Raw genomic sequence first — 16,376 nt, forward strand, 5'->3', positions numbered from 1 at the left:
TCTGCCTCTCTCCAAACACAGCCACTTTCACCCTCCTCTATGTTTTTCCCAAAAAAACAGCTCCTGTCCAGCCCTTGGGAGCTGCCCTAGAGTCTCAGGTGGAGGATGCAGTACAGCTTTTTGTGTCACTTTTACGAGCTGCATGAAACCACCAGCTCGAGTATCTCACACAGATAAATCTGTGGGTTCCTGCCCTCCCTCAACCCTCTCCCTGCGGGCAGGACGAGGTTTCCCAGGGCTGCAGAGCAGGGCCATGCTGTGAGCAGGGCCGTGCTGGCAGATGTGCTGTCCCCGTGTCCCCCAGCCAACCCAAACAGCACCGAGCGACCCAGTGACATATTTTATAAAATATAAATATTGCATTATCATGTCATCTTCTCTTCACAGCTGCTGGGTGGCTGCTGCAGAGGAATTTCTGTGCCCTGAGAAGAGGGTGGCTCTGGGCCCCTGGGGATCTCCCTGGTTGGTTGGGGAGGAAAATTTCTCCTCTGTGTCTTGGCTGGATGACAGAGCAGAGCTGGGCTCCTTTGTGTGCAGTGGGAGCGTCACCAGGGTGGGGTGGGATTGTCCCCACTTCTCTTCTCAGCCAGGTTTGTTGCATGGTGGGTGTTTTAATGGGAAACCTCCCCTAAAAACCCCACCTGGCTGCAGCTCAAACCAGCCCTGACTCCCCACTCTCGATCTGTTCCTAATTGCCAGGAAAAAAAAGCCAAACCCCACCTGCTTCCTACCACCCACAGGCAGCCTCCAGGCCCACTCCTCCACTTTCCAGGTTTAAACTCACCTCTTATTGCTGCTCTCTCTGTAAGGCACTCCCAAAGTGTCTGACAAAAGTAAAATCCTCAAAAACCTCCCTGAGTGGAGGCCTGCAGCTCTCAGGGCATGAAGGATGTCTGCTGCTTTAGAGCATCTCCACCTCTCTGGGTACCTCCAAGAGATGGAGGGGGCAAGAAAGGCCCCAAAACTACTTAAAATGTGAGTATTTTTTCCTCCCCCAGACCCCACCGTGGGTCTCTCCTCAGTGCAAGGAAATGCATCTGCGTTCCTCTTTTACTGCTCGCTGCTATTTGGTGATTAAAAAATGGGGCAGCTGGGGCCGTTCATTCTTGACCTGGAGGAAAGCAGGAGGCTTATAAAAAACTCTGAGTGCTGCAAGAATTATGAGGTAATTAAAAAAAAAAAAAATCAGGCCAGAGCTGGGACCAGGTCAATAAAAGCAGGAGGAAGTGATGTCAGCCCCACGCAGGATGTGGGGTCTGATACCTCTGCCCCCGTTCCTGGTGCTGACCCCTGGAGGTGCTGAGCCCTCGTGGTTCCCACCAGCAGGGATTTGGGAATTCAGGACACAGAACAGATTCTGGGCCTGGGTGGGCTCTTATTTCCTGGGTGCACTCAGCTGACTTCAATCCCTCTCTCACAGATGTAAATCCCGTGTGAGACTCGGCAGTGGATGTTTCATCAAGAGCCACCAAGAAAGCAAAAATTAACATTTAAAGGGATGAGGATGGGTTGCAAATCACCATTCTGGGGGTTAAGAGGCCTGGTTTTAAGGGGGAAGAATTTTTTGCTGGCCACAGGGTCATAAGGATTAAACCAGGGAGGGAAAAATGGGGTTTGTTCATCTAGAATTTATCTAACCCAATTTAACCCAACACTCAGCTTGGGTTTCCTGACCTGACAAGAAAAAGGACAGAGGAATTAATATGCAGTGCCTTTCCACTTCTCATTGCCATGATCTGATTTGCTCTTTCCAAATCTGGGGACAGACATGCTCAGATGGGGCTGCTCCTCCTGAGGAGTAAATGATTTCTCAGGAACACAGCAGGGAGTGGAGCCTCTCCTGTGCTCCTAGGAAAATCCCACAGAGCCATCACTGGGCTCTCAGGCTGTGGGGAGAGCATTTGCTGACATCCACTGACAAAGTTTAATAGAGGAGGAGGCAAAAAACCCTCTGGGTTTGGGTCTGTGTTCACAAAGCTCCTGTTGAGCAGCTTCACTTAGCATTGGTCATTTATTTACTTGTCTGCTGGCTGCATTAGAGTGATGCAAGCTGCTCCTTTAGGATCTGGAATAAAACCCAGAACTGTCCCAAACGTCCAGAGAGGGTTCTGGGGTGCTGCTGTGGGTTTGGGCTTGGTTTTCCCTCCTCTTCATCTCTGCCTCCAAAGAGAAGGAAGTCGATGCTCTTTAGGTGAAGTTACACAAACCACAGAGTGGGGATAATTTGGAAAGGATTTTGTTGTGGCTGGCAGCTGTGGTGGGACAACTCACATCGTTGCTCTGGGACTCAAAAGCAGCAGATGTGGTGGAGAGGAAGGATTTGTCTCCCAGGGGGACAGCCCCCCATCCTCTCCCCTCCTCCAGCACATGGAGGTGCTCCTCATTGTAGGAATACACAAGACAGAGAGTCAAACAGACTTGATTAGCAGAGCTGGTTTGATAACCAAGATGTCATGGCAGGAACAAACAGAACTGTGAAGATTACAGAAGATGGGATTAAACCTGCTTAGAGAGAAGATTCAATCAATTTCTGCAAGCAAAGAATTACTGTAAATGCATGAGTTTTCATTTTTAACCTGATTATTGTAGTAGAAATTATTAATCTGTCTGAAATAGTATGTAAGCTTTTGGGAAACCTGAGTAAAATCAAATTCTGATCACTGAATCAGTCTTCCCATCTCTCAATCAATCACCAATGCCCATCCATCCCTGCTGAGTTCAGATTGGGGCTAAGCCCCAGGTTTGACATCTCCACTAGGCTGAGCCACACCTGCTGTCACAGCTCTGCTGCAGCCCCCCAGGCTGGCACTGGCTGCCAAAAATCCTCTCCAGGGAGCAGCTCCCTCCTCCAGGGCAGGATTTTGGGAACAGCCTCCTGCCACCCACACCTGTCCCCACCCCACAGTCCTGCACAGACCTTGGGTGTTAAATGCCAGCAGTGCTCAGCTGCTCTGCCAGACTCAGGCATTAAAGCCCTGCCTTTACCAGCCCTCCCAAGCCCACTCCCATCCCCACATCACCCCTCCTGTGCCCCCACAACCACTGCCCAGCAGAACCCCTTGGGGGCAGAGAAGGGAAGGTTTCCCCTGTCAGTTCTCTGGTAATCGTTTCTGGCTTCATTAATAGATTTTCCCTGTCTGGGACCCATGTGGAAGCCAAGCTGAGACTTTGAGAGAATCCCAGGTTTTGCCTGTTTTCAGAGCCTTTATTCAAATACAAGGCCTTAATGAGAATGGCACAGGGAAGAAATCCAGCCTCACTGCTTTGTCTCCTGAATATTTTCATCCCAGCTGATGGTATTAGGTGGGTGGGTGTGGGTTTTTTCCCCTTTTATGAATGAACATAATACTTTTGCAGAAAGGGAGATGTGAGCTTGGACATTTTCATCCTTGGATTTTAGTGATCATTAATAAAGCCTGCAGTGCTTTCTGTAAGCATGAGCCAAAGATTTGGGATGTAACAGCTTCCTAGTGGAAAAGAGAATTTTTTTTCCAAACCATAAGGTTTTGCAAAGATGACACCTTGTTCCTGATAAATTCTTTTCCCTTTATTTCCAGCTTTTTCTCTTGGTCTTGTAAAAAAACTTGCCAGGTATATATTTAGATATATATTTATCTAGAGATGACTGCTTTAAACAAATGGTTCATTAATTAAATGAAATATTTCTGCCTGGTTAAGAGAGAGAAAGTGCAGCTATTTGTCACTGAAAGGGATTTTGCTGTGAGCTCCTCTTGAAGCCAGGCTGTGCCCAAATCAGGTGAGCACGTGAGATTTGCCACATCTCCCTGGTTACCCCAAGCCTGGGCAGTGCAGGAGATGGGGATGCCCTGAAAATTTCAGATTCTGCAGCCCCTGAACTCAGGGCAGTCTCATCTCTCCCTTGTGATGAATCCCAGCTGATTTTCCAGCCTGAGCTGTCCAGCCACTCATGTCGGATTACAAACTGGAACTTTTACAGGCTGTATGTGGGGTTTGTGGCTTCCTTTCCCTCTCTCTGTCTCCAAAGTCCATGATTCTTAATAAATCATCCTCTAGCCCAAGCTGAGCCTTGCTGTTTTAAGTTTAACTAGATTATTTTTTTTTGCTGATAAGGCAGACTTTGAATTCTTCCCAAGATCACGGGTTGGGGCCCGTAATATCATGGAGGAGAGATGTTCCTGGTGATCTATCACATGAGGGGGAGCAGCATCAAGCTCTCGGCTTTCCCTTAGATCAGCACTTAAAACCACAGCACTTGCAACTCCTGGAGCTGGTGGGAGGGAAGAGTCAGGATACATGGAAAATGGACTGGGATGACAGGAAGATGTTGTATTATCCATCTATTTCTTGCACTGTATCAGTGCCAACAACTTCCTAAGGCTTTGATCCTGACTTCACTCCAAATTTCTTCTCTTCCGTCCAAACAGACTCCAAATCCCAAGGGTGGGACTGAAGTGGAGCAAAGCATTGAGAGAACCTGCTACACCCTCTGGTTGTTTCCCTCATTCTTCTTTGCCACCACCCTGACAGCACATAAATTCATTTTCCTTGACAGCTCCAGGCAAACGTGTCACATTTTCAGATCCATCATGATCCCATCCTTGTTCTCCCAGGCAGAGCCTGAGCTCCTCTCCCAGTATCTCTGTTGACTTTGGCCTCCTCCTCAGAGCCCAGAGCAGCTCCCATCACATCCCACAGAGGTGTCCAAGTCGTGTTCCTGTAGGATTAGCCCTGTGGGACCAACATGGCACAGCTCACCCGTGCACCAGGACGAGGACCAGCCCTGCTCTGGGCACAGCAGCTCCGTGAGGGGCTTTACTGGGATGAGGTGGAGGAGTCCTCCTTGAGGCACGCCGTGTGCTCACAGCCTGGGGAAAGAATGGATTCATCAGGATTAAAGGTATTCCTGATGAGAGCAGGGAGGACTGGTCAGGATCTGTTGGAACGCTGGAGGCTGAAAATTTCAGGTTTTCTGTGCTAAAAGGCTCTGACGCTCAAGCAAGCATCACATTTGACTTGAGGCTGTGGAACAGGCTTCCAAAATTGAGTGATGGCACTGGGGCTGTGGGTGTGTAGTTTGAATAGAATTTTGTGATCTCACAGGGTGAAAACTTAGAATTTGGAGTTTTAATGTATAGTAATATATGTAAAGCAATATGGAGGATCTAGGGCGTTGTCTAAGTCCTTCTTCTTCACCTTCCTCTTCTTGGTTTTGTGGGGTTTTATCCTAATTGGGTGGAAAAGTCTGCATTGCAGATCTTGGGTGGGCATTATTGGGTCAAAAGTATGAATAATATAGGTGTCACCTCATTATTGGGTGATTAATGCTTAAATAACCTTGAAAAGAGTTAGAGACAGCTCCATTTTCTACCTTGCTAGTTAGAGCACACCACTCATGAGACTGTAAGATAGATAAGAATTAATAAACAGCTGAGCCCAAACACAGAACTGCGGCTCCTGTGTATTAATCCCAGCTCTCACATGAAGAAAAGAAGATAAAAACCTCACAAGGGTGCATGAGACACGTGTGTGGTTGTGGTTTCCAGACCCAATGCCTGATGGGCAGCCCAGTCCCTTCCACCCCAGTCTGCCCCTGGGCTGCCTGTGATCCCCCAGCCTGACTCATTCACCCAATTTAGCCAAACACCCTCCCATCCCTGCAGTCCCAACATCCCCCTGGTCCTGGATGGGGGTGGCACATTTTTTATCTCATTTGGCCCAGCAGGACACAAATTCCTGCAGTTCTGGGGTGGGTGAGGGGGCAGGGTCTTGCCTGGTGTCCCTCTGCTCGGGGGGCAGCTCCCTGTGTCACACGGATCAGTTTGTTGTGTTGGGAAATCTGTGCTGCAGCCCAGCTGGGGGCTGGAGATCAGCCAGGGGCTCTGTGGGAAGGCAAGATGGAAGACATGGTGGAGCTGGGTCTTCATGAGAATTTGTCTTGCTTTCTCTCTTTTTTTTAAATTATTTTTTTTTTCTTTTTAGGGGGATATTTTAAACCACCAAGATGCTGTTTTTGTTTTTCTGCAGCTCAGGGAGGTCAGTGGCTGTGGCTGGTGACATCTGTCCTGTCCATGCTGCCTGCCTGGTGCAGCCACCAGCACATGCAGCACCAACACCTTCCCCTCAGACTTTTGCAGGAGATCAGGTTGGCTGGAAAGGCTGGGCCCAGCTCAGGTGTGGGCTGTGCTCCTCTCCAGTGAATCACACTGCAGGGACACTGGCGGCATCCTCTGTGGGATTTGGGGGGTCTGGGTTCCCTCCCACCTCTCCTCACTGCAGCCATCACTTCATGATGGAATTCCCAAGGTGAATCCCTCAAGGAGGGGGAGAGCTTCACACGGCTCTGCTGATGGATGTGTGTTTTCCTTGGCCCTCTCTGCCTCGTGGCTGCTGGATAGTTATCTGAGTGATGAATTCATCTGCACAGGGACCCCTGAATCGTGGGGCAGAGGGAAAGCATCCATTAGAGAGGCTTGGCGTGAGGGAGAAGGGATCACAAAGAGGGGAGGGATGGTGGTTCACATCAAAGCCATGTCTCTGCTTTCCAAGCCCATATTTTTCCTAGTCCATCTCCTAGATTTCATCTGGCCGTGGTGAAAGCAGGCACAAGCCTGGATCTGGTGTTTTAGAGACAGTTTCTGAATTCCAGCTGTGCTGAGCATGTTGCTTTCCTCGCTGCCTGCCTGCAGTGGTTGGATCCACCCCTCGGTCTCGTGCCCACTTATAGGTGGCATCTCTGCCCTGATGACCTGAGGAGTCCTGGGCCCATCAAGCTAGGAACAACTCTTCCTTGTGTTGCCAATCTAGGTCTATCTTTGACACCTCTATCTTTGCAGCCTGGCCTACCTGTTTTGGTTGTTTTGGTGCTCCTCATTAGCCCGACTCTTGGGGACATGGGCATCTACATGGCAGATTTTACAGGTAGCTTGACTACCCGGGCAGCAATGTCTTTCCACTCATCAGCAGCCCAGATTGGTTTTCCCCCATGCTGCCAGTTGGCCTTTTCCACCTTTCCAGCCAACCCCACAGAGCATTGGCCACCATCCATGAATCAGTGTAGAGGTAGAGCTTTGGCCACTTCTCTCTCTCAGGAGTGTCCAGGGCCAATTGAACAGCCTTGAGTTCTGCAAGTTGACTCGATCCACCTTCTCCTTCAGTGGCTTGTGGGACCTGTCGTATGGGGCTCCACACTGCTGCGTTCCACTTTTGTTTCCCCCTTACAATGGGGATGGCTTTTCCATGGGGTGGAGAGCCCTGCTCTTCCATGGAAATGCTTCAGCTCCAGGTGTCACAGCTTGGGTCACACACAGAGTGTGAAACCCCCTGGCTGCCTCCAGCCCTGGTTCAGGCTGCTCCACATCCCCTGTGGAGCCAGCAGCTCCCAGCTCGCCGAGCTCACAGATTCCAGCAGCAGGGAGAGAGCTGAGCCCTCACCCTGGGCCCTCCCTGTGTCTGTGCCTGCAGAGGTGTGGGGTGCTCTTGAGGGCTTGCACAGGTGAGGATCCTTCTGCCCCTGAACCACCTGGGACACGCTGCCTGCTTGGATCTGGAGCCTTTTCTCAGGACTGAGTGTCCCAGCAGGAACCTGGAGTTCACAGAGTGGGACCGGGGGCTTTACACCCCCTGTGAGGAGATGCAGGCAGTGATCCCTGTGACAGCTGAAACCCAAATACCCCTTAGGAACAGCAGGAGGGCTGGGAGCTGGATTTATTTCAGGAAATTGATAAAGTGTCTCTGATGGAGAGAAACAAATCCAGGACAGGGATGCAGGGCCAAGCAGCCCTGGGACGTTAGGAAGGTGCAGGTAGGTCTGGAGAGTTGTTTGGAAAGAGACTTGGACCCTCTTTCTCTGCTGTATTGCTTTGAAAACAAGCCCCTTTCTTTTCCTTGTGAATCCAGGCTCCAAAAGTGAAACCACTATCCCAAGTGGTCCAACAGAGGAGCTGTGGGGAGCAGCCTCTGGCCTGGGTTTCTCTGAGCTGTGTCCCCAGGGCAGGCTGTGTGACAGCCAGGCCTGTCAGAGAAAGCAAACCCTCCATCACCTCACCCCTCTGGACTGCCAAATCACAGGGCTGCCACCAGAGAGCTCAGCAGATCCCCCTGGACCTCCTGGAGATCATCTGGGTGGCAAAGCAGTAGGGAAAAAGGCAGGAAAATGGGTTAAATTTCTTCTTCTTCCCCACAATCTCAAAGCATTCATGACAGGACCTTTTGCCAGCATTGTGCAATGCTGGCTCACGTTTTGCTTGAACTTTAGTCCTGCTTTAATCCATGCCACAGTAACCTCCAGGGGAAGGAATGTTGCTGATTCCAGATTTAAACTGTGGTCAAAACCTTTCAGCTCCTTGCCAGGCCATTGTTGTGTGTCCTGTCAACATTGTCCCCAAGGCATTGTCCCCAGCTGTGTACCTGCATCAGGAGTGTTCCTCCACCAGAGCCAACACTTCTCCAGCCCTGCAAAGTGATCCTGCAGATGCCTTGGAAAATCAGCATTGCCCCCGTGACTTCCAGTCCCCCAAAACCACAAAGAAGCCTCAGATGTTTGTTTGTTTGCTTGTTTTGGCAAGAGGAAAAAGGGAAGTTTAGGGAAATGCATCATGCATCCTTCATCGGGCGTTGTGGCTCTGGCAGGGAAAGCTGTTCCCCACTTCCTTCCCTTATCAGTAAATGAAGTGGTGAATGCAGGAAAGGCACTTGGACAGCAAAAAGCACCAGCCACGAGTCAGCCACCACTGCTGCAGTTATTCAGAGCCTGACTCCTGGGCCAGCCAGCTCCAGGAATCACAAATTTTAAGGGGATCTGTGTACTCACCCAGCTCATCCAGGTGTGAGGTGCAAGGTCTGGTTTGGGGGATTCTTCCAGGTAATCTGGCCCATGGCTCTGTTCTCTCAAGCAGGAGCTGGAGGACAGTGGGAGCCCACAGGCACCAGAACAGGCAGGGGTGGAAATCTTCCACTTTTTGGAAAATTGGGGGCAGGAGAGGAGAAAGCAAAGGGGTTCACACAGGCAAGGAGGGTGCACGTGTGCTGTTGATATTTCAGCCATCCAGAGCCCCTCTTTCCAGGAAAATCCAGCTCTCCCCCAGCCTTCCAAGGCCACTTTTTGTTGGCAATGATGACGATCTGCATGTAACAACATCAGCTGGTTCTTTCCTGGAAGAAGCCTTTGCTGTCCCACCACTCCAGAGCATTATCCAGGGATGTCTCCAGCCCTGTTGATGCCTTGAGTTTTAACTTTTGTGTTTTCCAGACTCTGTGCTGCCCAGGGGTGCAGCTCTGAGCTCACAGTCAGGGACACTCAGCTCTGCACAGAGCAGGGACACAAAACAAATCCTTTTCCTGCTGAGCACCAAGGACAACTTTCAGCCCAAAAGCACAAACAAGGGTGGCTGGAGGAAGGAACAAGAAGGATGGGACCTCACAACCTGGAGCTGGAATTGGACAATTAAACCCCAATGGGCAAATGGACCAAAACTTACAAAAGTGTGAGACCTTGTGACCGTTTATCCATTTTGGGTTCATTTTGTGACCATTTTGGGGCCATCTTGGGTGCAGCCCTGGCCAGGCTCTTGTGCTGCCCAAGGTCCTTAAAGGCCTTTTAATAAATCTCTACTTTATTCTCCAGCTCTGCCCAGTCTCTGTTCCAGCTCAGCCCTCCCAAGGCATCACTGCCAGTTCTTCCAGGGCCTCTCATGACTCTCTATTTCACATGAGCCCAATTACCGGAAGTCCAGTGTCCATCCCAGCTAGAGATGGACCATTTTTGGCACAAAAGAAAGTGATGCCAGATGTTGGCATTGGGCTCTGGTTGGGGTTTTTTCTCCTCTAGTTTGGGATTTTTGTTCAAATCCAGTTTATGAACATCACAGGGTCAAGCCGATCTCCATGTGCTCAAGGGCAGGAAAATTGGGTTTCCATTCAAGAGGAAGGGTTTGCAAGGGGACAAGGAAGACAAATGCTGTGTTAAGGACCTTAATTTACCTGCCAGTATAGCTCTGGGTGTGGATCCAGGATCCCTGCTCCAAGAGCACGCCTGAGGGGTTAAAATATTTACTTCTCCATCTCCAAACCCACAATTTTTAAGCTCCTTTAAGGCATTTGCAGATGAGGCAAAGTAATTTAAATTATGCAGATTATCTAAAGACCCTTCCCAAGCTTACAGTTGGAGAAACCATTATTTATATGGTCTTGGATCCTACAGGTGTTCTTCAAAAAACTGGAGGAGAAAATTGATCTAATAAATCCCCAAGGGCTGAGTTTTTGGTGGATTTCCTTATTCAAACCCTATATTTGTGTGTTGCAGGTTGAACCAGCGTGTCTACGTTCTGCAGACTTGCAGAAAAGCGGGAATCCAGCCTGGAGGAAAGACCCAACACAAATAAAAGCAGGAAAACACCCAATTCCTACAAACCCCTCTGTGTATGTCTGCACTGAGGCAGGCATCCCCTTCCTCCCAGGCCCAGGAAGGACCACACTGTGTCCCTTGTTTGTCACCCACCAGAGCGTGGCACCACCGTCCTGCCCGAGGCTGGGCATGGCCATTGTGATCCACACAATGGGCATGGGGAATGAATGGAAAATGATCTCCTGTGTTGAGCTCACAACCAGCTCTCTGTATCCCAGGCAAGTTCCCAGCTCCTGGGTGAAGGGAGCATTCCCACCCCAGGAAATCCCTGCTTTGATCGTCCCAGCGCTGCACTGCTGCTTCTTACAGCTCCTGCATAATTCAGAGCTTTAAAAAATAAAGAGGAGAAGGAAAATATTATTTTCTAGCCTCATTTGCTGGTGGTTCTTGAGGAGTCTCCCACAAAATCTGCTTGTGGGAGCATGGCAAGGGAACAGAGAGGAGGGAGAGCCTTCTGGAACAGCCGGGCTGTTGGGTGATGCTCACATGAGCTTTGTATTTTCCTTAAACCATCTCAGCCAGTTCTTAGAAAGGTGAGGGCACAAATCCACCCAGGATTTGTAGAGGGCACAAATCCATCCAGGCTGTGTAGAGGACACGGGGGCTCAGCATTCCTCCATGCCACTTTTTGCATGTTCCAGCACCAAAGAACCCCAGAATGGTTTGGGTGGAAGAACCTGAACACATTCACCCCATTCCTACCAGGGGCAGGGACACCTTTCTCTAGACCAGGTGGCTCCAAGCCCTGTCCAACCTGGCCTTGAACGCTTCAGGAAACAGGATATTAACTGAGTAATAAAAGGGGTTTGTGGACTGTACATGACCATGGACTATGTTTACCATGGGGAGGTTTTTCCCAGCTGATGCCATCCCAGAATTGTTACAGATTCCATCCCCTCCTCGCCCACCCTGCCAGCCCTGCCTGCCTCAGCGATGCATCCCACGGTGGTGTGGAGCAGGGAACAACTGTGGGAAAGGAGCTGTAAAGGAAATAATCTGGCCTCATTTCTCTGCAAAAGTGCCAGGAGGAAGGGGCTGAGATAAAGGAGATCTGAGTCCTCTTCCACCCGGCCCCTCCAAGAGTCTCATGGCCTCACCAACCAAATTCCAGTTTGCACACTGGTGCAGCCTGGCTGACTGGGGTGGGGGGCTCTGGTTTGGGGAAAGTGAAGGCAGGACAGGATTTTTGCACGACCACTTTATGTCAACTGCCAAACCCATTTTCTCAAATTTTCTATTTATTTTTTAACGTAGTTTTGAGGGATGGCCAAACTTAGAAAACTTTAGCCCAAAAGGAATTGTGTCCAAAGAATTTATGAGCAATTTAAAAAGAGAAGGCAGTGAGAAGAAACTGAAAGCCAGATGTAACTGCAGTTTTAGATGGCTTTTAGTTTAGTTTCAGATTTTTAGGGGCTCTGACAGGGAACTGTTGGATTTTTGCAACGGGTCTGTAATCGTGTATTGAGGCAACTGTGAACTTTTGATCACTTATTTCTTGGTCTTCTGCCCACATCCAAAAGGGAGTATCTGACCATCTCTTTGACCTCTTGCTTTTAGATGCAGAGATGAGGAATGGAACAGCAGAAATCAGCAGAATTGCTTTGAAAACATGGATTCAGGAGCTGTGAAACACCCCAAGCAGCTCAGAGACCTGTTCTTCTTGAATACACATGCTGGGGAAGGAGCTGCAGAGAAAGAAAATATTCAAATTGAACAGGTCAGTAAGGCCTCGTGTGTTGTTTACTTCATTACACCCACACTCTGGCAGGAGGTGCTCTGGGAACAGCAGCAAACCTTGGCTCTGCTGAGAGAGGATCAGGACAGAGGTGAGTTGAGGAGGAAAGGTGCTTGTCTTAGGTTGCAATGCAAGATGTAAGCAGAGGTGTGGAATCCATTGCCATCTGTTAAGGCCAGGTCTCTTCCATGACTCATCCCTCATAACTTTGGAGGGATATTTTCTGTTAATATCTTCTGTTCAAACCAGCTGGGGCAGGGTTCTTTATCCCTTCCAGGACCCATCCTCCCTCCAGGGGATCTCTGCTGTCCATGGGCCATCGAGGCTCCCTGCAGGGCTGATCCAATTCCATCATCCATGGGAGATGCTGCACCCAGGGGAGGAGCCCAGCATTCCCACCTGGATAAACCCTGGCATTCAGAGCCCAGCACAGCCTGTGTGCTCTGCATTCCCACCTGGATAAACCCTGGCATTCAGAGCCCAGCACAGCCTGTGTGCTCTGCATTCCCACCTGGATAAACCCTGGAATTCAGAGCCCAGCACAGCCTGTGTGCACTGCATTCCCACCTGGATAAACCCTGGCATTCAGAGCCCAGCACAGCCTGTGTGCTCTGCATTCCCACCTGGATAAACCCTGGCATTCAGAGCCCAGCACAGCCTGTGTGCACTGCATTCCCACCTGGATAAACCCTGGGATTCAGAGCCCAGCACAGCCTGTGTGCTCTGCATTCCCACCTGGATAAACCCTGGGATTCAGAGCCCAGCACAGCCTGTGTGCACTGCATTCCCACCTGGATAAACCCTGGGATTCAGAGCCCAGCACAGCCTGTGTGCTCTGCATTCCCACCTGGATAAACCCTGGCATTCAGAGCCCAGCACAGCCTGTGTGCTCTGCATTCCCACCTGGATAAACCCTGGGATTCAGAGCCCAGCACAGCCTGTGTGCTCTGCATTCCCAGAGGAAGAACAGACCCATCTCACCCCACTGCACCTTCAGAGGAAACTGCCCCTGCTCCAGGATCGTTGCTGCAACAGAGCCACATCTGTCACTGCAGGAGGGCTGGGCTGGGCTGCTGCCAGCACCCTGAACAACAGCGGGTCAGGCTGTGTGCTGACTCTGTCAGTGGTTTTTTTGTACATCTTCATTTTTATTTTTAATATTCCTATTAAAGAACTGTTATTCCTATTCCCACACCTTTGCCTGAGAGCCCCTTAATTTCCAAGTTATAATATTTCAGAGGGAGGAGGTTTACATCCTCAAGGGAGGCTCCTTCCTTAGCAGGTACCTGTGTTTCCAAACCAAGACAGTCCTCTGTTCACAACGGGGACAAGTGGCTTTGAATGGGGGCAAAGCAAACCCCCCTCAGAAACCAGAGTGAGCTCTTGGAGTGATCTCCTGCAACACCAGCAAGAGCTCCTGCAGCAGGGACACCTTGGCTGGAGCTCTGTCCACCAGGGTGGGGTAAGGGATGAGGCTGAGAGATGCTCAAGGCTCAGGATTTCCCTGTTACAAAGAAGGGCTCAGGTCTTTTTAAACTGACACCATTTTTTTTAGGGAGAAATCGGTAACAGCACCGCAATGGGGCCAAGAATTAAATAGAAAGTCTCAGCTAAAGCAGGACAGAGGAGACTTGCACAGCTTCCGTGGAAAATGACATGGGATAATTAAGATAGGGCAAGGACATCAGCATCCTCTGTGGCTCCTTTTCCTCTTGTTTGAAGAAAGGCAGAATCACAGAATCACAGGATGATTTGGGTGGAAAGGGACCTTAAACACACCCAGCCCTCTGCCATGGGCAGGGGCCCCTTCCCCTCTCCCAGGCTGCTCCAAGCCCTGTCCAACCTGGCCTTGTTCTCTGCCAGGGGGTGACAGCCACAGCTGCTCTGGGCACCCTGTGCCAGGGCCTCACCTCCCTCATAGCCAAAAATCCCTTCCCAATATCCCATCTGACCCTGCCCTCTGGCAAAAGCCCTTCCCCATCACTCCATGCTGACACTTTGGCAGCACCCCTGGCTAATGGGGAGGTGTTGGTGCCCAAGTGGGCAGAGCAGCCTCCTCCTCCTCCCTCCCCTGCCCTGTGCCCCGTCAGCACCAGGGCCTGGTGCTCTCCAGTGTGTTCAGCTCCACTCTGTGTTCTGCCAGAGAGTGTTATTAAGAAATAAGGCTCTGCCTTTTCATCATTCCCCCGAGCGTCTGTCTGATGTCATTCTGTCTGGCAACCAAACCATCAAAAAAAGACTCCCCTGGGAGAAATTTCTCAAACAAACAGCCAGCAAGGAAAAAAATAATAACCCATTAAATGTAATACAATGCAAAACCCCACAGCATCTTCCTGATAGACAGGAAGGCAGCGTAACCCTGACTCCAAGCACAGAAAGGTGCCTCCTACCCTAGTCCAGGGCAGGGATGTGCTCTGTGCTTACCTGGGTGATTGTCCTTAATTGAAGCTGTTGCAGAGGCTGAGATCATGAGGTTCAAGTCCAGGAACAAATTTGGGCCAGCAACACCTGCTTGAGCCTTCCTGTGCTCCACCAGCACAGGGGGACCTGCAGATCGAGCAGGTTTAGCTCTTCATGGTTTTTAGCAGTTCGGGTTTTTGGTTTTTTGGGGATTTTTTTCCATTGTATGAGGCATGTGTGTGCCTGCAAAGCAAATCTTGGCTGTGCTCCTCCACATCCATTAATTCCTGCAGGTTGCAGGGTGACAAACACCCCGTTGCCAGCTGTGAACCTCTGGGATGTGTGTAGGCTTCTAGTTTTGGCAGCTCTGATTTTGAGCCAGAGACCTGCTCGCTGAAATAGGTAAGACTGAAGGAAGTTCGTGCAACCCCATGCAGAACTTCAGCCCCCAGACTGGGGAAAGAGCCCCCTAAGTGCCTTATTTTCAAAATAAAAACAACCAAACAGTGACTTGACTCTGGATTTGGATTAAAAACTTTGCAGGAAAGGGGTTTAAGCATAGAATCATGGGGTCACAGAAGCGTGTGGGTTAGAACGGACCTTAAAGAGCATCTAGTGCAGCCCCCTGCCATGGGCAGGGACACCCTAATCTCTGGGAGCAGTGTTGGGAGAGGGGCTGCCATGGAAGGGAGCGTGTTGTACTGATGAAAAGCTGCCCATTTGAGCTGGATACTCTTGGATCCATCCCTCACACATCTGTAGCTGTGATCCTCCTTTCCAAGCTGCTTTTCCTCAGAGCATTTCGCAGAGGTCATTCCTCTTTGCAAGCCTCGCTCCCTCTTGCCTTGCAAACATCTCTGCCATTTTCTCCCCTCCTGCTGGGAGCTCCCAGGGCCTTCAGCAGACCCCTCCTTATTTTTCCTGGTGAAACCACCTGCTCTTCACTCAGCTTTCCTGGGAAACTTCCCACCAGCAGCTCCACTGTATAAAACAGGTCCATTTTCATCACTGGGACCCAGAGCTGAGAGCGGAATTTGCTCCTGCTGACAGCCCAAGGCTGGGACGAGCGACCCACAGCCCCAGAACGAGGTGTTGGTGGTTTCTTTGTGGTTTCACAGGGTCAGTGCTGCAAGGCTGAAATGAAATCCAGGATCTTCCCAAGGAGCAGCTCCAACAAATCTGGGAAAGGCTGTTGAGAAGTGCATCCACCTTAATGAAACGCAGCAGGATTGTGCCCTGCTCCCTGCAGGAGCTCAGCCCTGGGCCAGGGCTGTCACGGTGGGGTCTCATGGGTTTGGGTAGTGCAGCAATCTCAGGGCTCTCATGCACTGTTTCCATTTTTTCCCAGGGTGGGAAATCTTTTGGAAATTCCTAGGAAATGTCTCTTTTCTCCTGCTGCTTGAGGCCAGCTTCCTTCCTTGCAGATTGCAATAAAAACAGCACCAGTTAGAGCACCACAGCCTCCCAGCTCTCCCAGCTGTTTCTCAGGGGGTCACTGCTTCCCTCTTTCCCAGGGCAGTACCCTGTGTTGGCTGACACCATCTCTTTCCTTTGCAGCAAGAGGGGAAACTGAGGCATAAATCTGACCTTTTTAGGAGGAGACCTTTCCCAGACCTTTGCATGATCTGAAGAGATGGGGCAAACACCCCTGTCTGCCAGACAGGGATTTGCCTGTACTTCCATCTTCAGCTTCCCCTGGAACAGAGATTTTCTCTGCTCTGGGATCCTACACAAACTTCTCTTTCCAGCTCTCTTAGGTCTGATCCTCACTCCCAAGCCCCCCAAAATTTAAAAAAAAAAAAAAAAAAAGCCGTTTTTGGGTTTCGGAGGGGCTGGTATCTCTCACACTGAGCTCGG

This window comes from Prinia subflava, chromosome 22 (genome assembly GCF_021018805.1).
Source record: "Prinia subflava isolate CZ2003 ecotype Zambia chromosome 22, Cam_Psub_1.2, whole genome shotgun sequence".
NCBI classification, from domain to species: Eukaryota; Metazoa; Chordata; class Aves; order Passeriformes; family Cisticolidae; genus Prinia; species Prinia subflava.